We start from the raw sequence: 8,105 nt of genomic DNA, 5'->3' as shown, positions 1-8,105 counted from the left end.
ACCAACTTTCTCCCCCTCTATGCAGCGGTGTAACACCTGTTTTGCCTGCTGTAATCTCTACTTAAACATGGTGCTCAACATTATATATTATTCCCCAATGATCTATGGCTATCTTATCAGGGGCAGAGCTAGGATTTGGACATGAGGGGGGCGGAAAACCAAAGCCATGTCTTTTAGAAAAAACCTCATGCTCCATCTACCATTATGCATAACTTTATTAGTACAATTGTTCTTCTCTAATTTGTCTGTGAACACTTTGAGAATGTATCTTACAAATTTCTTGTTGCATGATTTGGTAGGTATACTTTGCATTTTTTGGTGCATTTCAAAGACAACATCATTTATGTGCTATAATAGAGTAGCAACTTCAGCACTTCAAGAGAATTAATATGGCAACAACTTCAGGATTTCGAGAAAAATACCTTTATTTATAAATCGTGTATATTCGTACATGGATATTCTCTCATGCATGGTTGATAAGCACCCTTGAGAATATAAAATCCCCATTCTTCTTTTTCGTATCATGAGGGAAATCCCAAATTTGTTGGCGCTTACAGGGTTCCTTTCATCAGTATTGTTATCTGCAATAGACTATTCTGTGACTTCTACGGATGCCACTACCCCCTAATCATCAGTATTGTTATTTGCAATAGGTTTCTTCTCAGATGGATTTACGTTTTCGACACCAGTAATATTGGAGGTTGAAGTCGAAGCAATTGGCTTGAAAAAGGAATTTATCCGTTAATTGTTAATGTCTCTTGGTTCATCGTTTACTACCGTAACAAAAAAGAAACTTGATTAATAGATTAACACACTATTTTATTGTACGTAATACCAATTGACCAAACTAAGATTCTACAGTTCATATCTTAATAGCTACTAGCATATGGTGGTACCTTCTTCCTCTTTGTGATCTCCCGACGTTTAGCGGTGCTCTGATCTACATGCGCAGCTTGCGTTTGACACCGAAGAGTGAATTGTAAATCGATTGATGGTGTCCTCATGAAGAGCGACATCCAGCACCCACAATGGCAAACAGAGATTTGCACGAGAGGCGGCTGGTGGCGGTGGGAAAAGACGCCCTTGTCCAGAACACGCGTGTACGCACGTTCAGATAACAGGGCAAAACAACAATCATCAAGTCACGACCGTACATGCCTATATGGGCTATTGGGCTTTGGCTTTCTGTAGTGTGCTGGTTTTCATTTAGTAATACTAATTTACATGTATATGGGCTAATGATGCAATTAACTTCGGATAATTAGCAGACGCACAATATATAGTACCTAATACAAATCATCGAAGGGGGCAAGCAATTGGCAGGGGTCTAGCCCCTGCTCACCCCCCCTTGTCTCCGCCCTTGTATCTTATGATGTTTGAGTAGATTCGTTTCGTCCTATGGGTTGATTGATGATCATGATCGGTTTGAGTTGTATGTTTTATTTTGGTGCTGTCCTATGGTGCCCTCTGTGTCGCGCAAACATGAGGGATCCCCGTTGTAGGGTGTTGTAGTACGTTCATGATTCTTTTATGGTGGGTGGCGTGAGTGACAGAAGCACAAAAACGAGTAAGGGAGTTGTTTCGTATAGGATAAAGAGGACTTGATACTTAATGCTATGGTTGAGTTTTACCTTAATGATCTTTGGTAGTTGCAGATGCTTGCTAGAGTTCCAATCATAAGTGCATATGATCCAAGTACGGAAAGTATGTTACCTCATGCCTCTCCCTCATATAAAATTGCAGTAATGATCACCGGTCTAGTTATCGATCACCGAGGGACAAATGACTATATTGTGTGACAAAAGCTATCTACTTTTATTATCTTGCAATTTATTCATAGTTTTATTCTCGCAAAGTACTTCTAGTGTTATTCTTTTTTCTAGCTAAAGCAAACATTAGGTGTGTGTAGAGTTGTATCGGTGGTCGATAGAACTTGAGGGAATATTTGTTCTACCTTTAGCTCATCGTTGGGTTTGATACTCTTATTTATCGAAAAAGGCTACGAATGATCCCCTATACTTGTGGGTTATCATGTATCAAAGAGGAGGGGGGATTAACATACCAGATGATGATGAAGAAGAGGAGGGGGGATTAGCATGACCCGAATGTCTCTCGCAAAGTAGACAGGAGGGTTGGGAGGGGCAGCGTGGGTGACGTGTGGGTTTCTGTTGGTAAAAAGAGTATCACCTCCATTTTGACAATGAATTATCTAGCAACAAAGTATCTATGCATCCTAAGATCAATACTGCTTTGGATCCTAATTCGAGAGATGTACTTGGCCTATCTTGGTCCAAGTTTTTTCAGGCCAATGACATTGTTGTACTAAAGTTGATTGCCCATATTTTCGAGCTGATGTGAGGATCACTCAATAATTAAGGCCTATTCCTATATCAAATGCGAAGGAGGTTGATGGGAAATATCTTGAGGCCAACTATGATGAAGCTACATTGTTTCTTCAAAAATTCAAATAAGATTGAAAGTACTTTGGTGTGACTCTTATGTGCGAGTCTTGGGCTGGACTTACAGGAATGGGCATCATAAACTCCATGTTGTATTGTAATACACGAATGTTCTTCCTCAAAACCATTCATACATCCAGCCAGACTCAGAATTTAGGCTACTTCTTCCTCCTCTTCTTCACATTTTACTTTCTTGTACTCTTATAATTCTTGCTTCTAGAAATACTTGGATATGTTCTATAATTATATTATATTCTTATAATACTTGCTTTTTTTCTAATTTTGTATATACATTTTACATATATTCTTAAAATACTTGCTTATGTTCTTATTAGGTATATGCATTTTACATTTCCCTAGAGAGATTGAAAAGGTTGTAGAGGAGATATGCCATAAGCATATAGTTCAAATTGTAACTGACAATTGGTCGAATTATAAGACAACTTGCAAAACCATTATAGAAGAACCACAATATTCTCATATTGTTTGGCAACCATATGATGCACACACTGTCAATCTTATGTTGAAAGATATAGCAAAATCTCCTAAGGCTGACGTGATAGTAAAAAAGGCCAAGACAATCTGCAGGTTCATTCATAACCACAATAACCTCATGATAACAAGAAGAAGAACAAAGGTGGTGAGCTAATAAGACCAAATGCCACCTGCTTTGGAACTCTGTTCATGTTCCTTGAGAGGTACCATATGAAGAAAGATAAATTTAGAGAAAGGATGGTTTCTAAGGCTGGGAAGGAGTGTCAATGGAGGTATGATCTTGACTACGTGTTTGACGAAGACTGTTTGTCTAGTAATGTGTGGTGTACAACATTAGTGTGAGTATTGGGTGCGTTGACACTGGTACAGCGAGGTGCTATACAAATGGTTTTTAACCCCTTTCCGTGACGGCATTTGGAACCGTCGCCAAGTGAGTGTGGGTGATAGGGGGGTCCTTCCCACACGACCGAGAAACCGTCGGGGATAGGGAGCCAAGATGCATATACAGTACTCCTACTCGTTTGTGCTCGCATTGCCATCGCAGTCGGTATTCTGTGGTGTTACGTTTACGATGCACGACCCATCACAAACGGGTCACTATTATAGAATGTGTATGATAAGCAGATAATCACACACATTCGCTTCTCCCAAACCGTATGCGATAACTAATTAAGAAGATTAGCAAATTGTCGTACAAGTGTCGATCAGGAATACGAAATGTCGAACCGCCGTAACATCGTCGTACACGACAACTAGCGCACACGCTATTCTATGGTGCAACGTTTACGATGCATACTTCATCAGAAACAGTTCATGGTTGCGAATCGTGTACGATAAGGCAACTATCACAAACGTTTAGTTTGCCCGCACCGTTTGTGATATTATCTTACATCGCACATGCTTTGCAAACGGCAACTATGTGCATGCTTGCACTTGTTTCCTCTCTGTGAACCGTGTCGGATTATGGTGTATATCGCAAACGTTTGTGTTTTACCAACCGTGTGTGCCGTAACGACTTGGAGAGCGTAATTTCACCGTAATTTAATTGCTACTATTTCAAATTGTACCGGATTTGAATTTGAATTTGAATTTGAATGTATGCTATAGCTTTATTCATATCCACTAGTTTCAAACAACCAATGCATCATTCGATTCATAGGTACATATGTTCAAGAATTACATAAGAACCAAATAAAGAATGATGAACCACAGTTGCATACTTGTACTATTAAAGACACACCGCCCCGTAAGCCTTTCCTTCTCCTCTCCCCTGCCCTCCTCTCTCTCTCTGCTCTCTGCTCTCTCTCTCTCTCTCTCTAATTTGGATATATGAACCCTAGCTAGGAGATGTAGCAAAGAGAGAGAGAGGAGATGTATGAACCCTAGTTTAGTGCAATTTTGTGTACTTTAGGAAATTTAGCTTAGTGCAATTTAGTTTAGGGCAATTTTGTCTAGGGAAATTTAGTTTAGGGTACATAAAATACCTATAAATTTATAAAAAACAGTAGCTAAAACAGTAGCAAATTGGTTTTGTAGGTATAAAAACAGTAGCTAATTAGTTTTTGTAGGTATATAAATTAGCTATAAAAAACAGTATCAAAAATTTATAAAAAACAGTAGCTAATTAGGGCAGTAGCAAATATAGCTAGGGCCACTCAAATAAAAACCAGTAGCAAATAAAACCCTAGATGATGTTTTAGGAGCATATAGCCTATACAATGTTGCTGTTTTTAACACTTGGTTAATTTGCTAAGTCCTGGAAATTTGTCATATGATGTTATGAACTTGTGCCAATTGTCGAAAAATACTTGAGTGGCCTATGTTTTGTCGGAATTTTGATTCATTTCCATTCCGGCAAATATCAGGCGCTCCATATGTCCACTTTTTAGCAAAGGTCATGCCAAAAATTTCCGTGATTTTCTGCATGACTTGTGCTAGAAACTAGGACATATGGAGTGCCCGGAATTTGCCGGAAGGGGAATGAATCAACATTCCGACCAAATATAGGCCCCTCTTTTATTTTCATTATATCTTTTATTTACAATTGTTGAATAGAAACATGTCTACCGACGCCGAAGTCGCGGGTGGTTCTGCTCGCCTCGAAGACCCCATCGAGGCAGCAAATCACTATTTCGATTACCTGGACCAACACCAGATGGGGTTGCATGGTGGCGGCAGTGGCACCAACCCCGACACTGGCACTGGCACCGACACCACCCCGAGACCGGCAACGATGCTGACATAGCCGGTAAAGCACCAAAGAAGAAGAGGACACGAAGACGAAACGAGCTTGGCATCGGACAAATTGTGGTCACGGAGATGCACCCCAAGAAGTTTGAGCCAACGTCGCCGGAGGAAGTGTGCTCGTGCTGGGGCAATCAACTTGGATGCATCCTGAGGGAAACCGCCAACATCAATGACGAGAGGTTGAGGCAGATACCACATATGGAGAACATGCTCCTAAAGAAGTTGCACAATAGGTTCTTGTTCCCCGGCCGCAATGAAAAAGAATATGAAGATCCGTGGAAAGACATCGCCATGACAAAGATAAACGACAAGGCGATGGTGACGTTCACCAACGACTTGTCCGCCCGGAAAGTTTGGGTGAAAAAAGCGATTGCGAAGAATGAACCGTGGTCCAAGATTCATGCTGACAATCCATCAATAACGGAAGAGGACTTTGCAAAATTCAAGGAGAATTGCGCTAAAGAAGAAGTCAAGGCAAAGTCGGAGAAAATGAAGGCGCTCCAGGCCAGGAACATGCCTCCCCACCGCCTCGGAAGCCGTGGTTACAAGGGGAAGAGGGCCGTATGGGCCAAGGAGGACGCCAAACGTGAAAGTCACGGAATACCAGACCCGTTGGCGGAGTTCACCGACCTGCTGGAGCATGACTGGATCAGGGCCCGGTACAAGTGGGACAAAGAAAAAAAGCTCTTTTACACGGACCCGATCACGAGGGACTTCATGAGACTTCTAGTAATTGTTATATTACCACATTATCATATTATAGCTTCCAATCAATTTGACTGCAAGTTTTGTCACATTAGTAAACCATCCACGTTTCTTTTGCAGAAAGAGCAGCACCAAAAGGCAGCCGAAAGCGACGAGTCGTCACAGTCATCGGCGAGGCCCAAGTGGGACACCCCATTCAACCGGGCCCTGAACATACTGAAGAAGGTCCCGGTGGACAAGCCGCCGTCCTATGGATGTGTGCACGGCGTCGGAGATGGCGCCTCGTGGAAGACATGCTACCACGAGGAACCAGAGGAAAGAAAGAAGAGACGGGCCGTCACTCAGCAGAGCATCGACGAGAAGGTCAAGATTGCGGTCCATAAGAGCAAAGCTGAGACCAAAGAAGAGTTGCTCGGGGCCGCCAATGCAGCGGTCACTGACGCGGTGGTCAGCTTGCTTCCGACACTTTTCGATTTCATGAAGAACAATCCAAATGCACGGCCGGAGGACTTTCCCCTTCCCAGCTTTGCCGGGAGCAATTCGGCGAACACCAGAGCACCAGCACCTGCTCAAGCAACTGCAAAAGGTCCCGCTCCTGTTCATAGCAGCTCGAACTCCGTCTCTTGCATGCTCGGTGGGCCTTCATCACTGGCTGAGCTCGACGCCCTCACGGTAATTACGCGTCATACCCTTTTCACCAGCATGTCTATAGTCTTCCATTTCAGTTGCCTTTCGGATGTTTGACGTCGCAGACATGTCTCCTTCATAGGCCGACGACACCCCGTGCACCGTACTCTACGACATCAAGGGCCAGAAGGTGGTCGTGGGAAAGGCAACGATCGTGAAGCCGAAGGATCGCATGTTCCACAACCGAGAGATGCCCGATGGTGTCTTCAAGGTTAACGTGGCCATTGTCTTTGCGGGCTTCAAGGATTTGCCTCCTCCGGTACCAGTCGATGACAACGAGACCCCTAAGATGATTGGCGCATGCAAGGGCTGGTTCTTGCCTTGGCCGAAGTCTCTTCTTCGTCTTGAGGCGCCCAGTATCACGCCAACGCCACCTTCTCAAGAAGGTATGAACACCACCCCAGCTACCACATTACCTGCACCCGTCATGGCGAGTGATAGCGGACGACGCGAGGGAGAGCCTCCATTAGTGCCAGATGATTTAGCCCCCGTTGTTAAAGAAGCAAATGTTGATGATGACATGGAGGATAATGATGATGACCCAGACAAGTATTTCAATACCGCCTATGATGATGGAGGATTGATGGCTCAGGACGGCGAAGACTCAGGCTATGAGCGTGGAGATGATGACTTGATGCTGCCTGATTTGCCGGAGCCGGAATGTCCTAAGGCGGAATGCAAAAAGTATCTCTTCAAGCGATCCTCGGGAGACGCCTCCAGATGACGCCTGTACCCAGCAACCCCCCGACACCCGTCCACTGATTAGCCCGACGACACTGGGGGTGGTGGTTAGGGAAGGTATGGTGGGCTCACTACCGCCACCCACCAAGAAGCAAAGGAGGAGACCGGACAAGAAAGGCCCTAAAGGAGCCAGAGCTGCTTCAAGCAGCCAGCCGCCTCTGGAGCCTCGGGTGGTAGACAAAATACCTGTCGAAGGTGCGCAGTGCTTCCATGTCGCCGGCCAGCCGATCCTACCTGCGAAAGCGCTAGAGCACATACTGACCAATGATCTAAGGAGACTCCATGAAGATGTGCTGGCCAGAGAGAAAAGCCTTCTGGTCGTGGAAAAACCAGGATACTCGCTTTACGCGGCTCAGGTGCCGGGTGGGAGGTTGTACGTCGAGAGATGGCCCGCGAATAGGTTCATCCTGCGATTTGACTACATCTACGACATGTTCCACATGACCAAGTTGGATTTCCAGTTCATTCGCATGTATGCGCTGTATCTGAACTACTTCATCAGGGTCGAGAACATCAAATATATCTGCGTCGCGGACCCATTCTATATGCACGAGAGCTTCTTGGCAGTTTGCAAAGAGCACCGTGACTATGCGAGCAAGTACCTCGGCGAATTCATGATCGCTAATATGGACAAGGAAGCGATTCTCGTGCCTTATCATCCCACGTAAGTCATCCGCACATATCCTTTCATAAGTGTTAATCATTCCTTTGCAAGCATGGAGGCTAATTTGAGGTGTACTTAATTTGCGCAGCGGGGGGGGGGGGGGGGCG

General features: G+C 44.3%; 1 pseudogene; it reads left to right on the top strand.

Annotated features, from left to right (window-relative positions):
- The first annotated feature begins 1,028 nt into the window (after positions 1 to 1,028).
- Positions 1,029 to 5,199, top strand: LOC141025870 (uncharacterized; annotated as a pseudogene).
- The last annotated feature ends 2,906 nt before the right edge of the window (positions 5,200 to 8,105 follow it).

This window comes from Aegilops tauschii, chromosome 6 (genome assembly GCF_002575655.3).
Source record: "Aegilops tauschii subsp. strangulata cultivar AL8/78 chromosome 6, Aet v6.0, whole genome shotgun sequence".
Classification (NCBI taxonomy): domain Eukaryota; kingdom Viridiplantae; phylum Streptophyta; class Magnoliopsida; order Poales; family Poaceae; genus Aegilops; species Aegilops tauschii.
The sequence above is the reverse complement of the archived record's forward strand: the minus strand, read 5'-3'. Positions and strand labels throughout refer to the sequence as shown.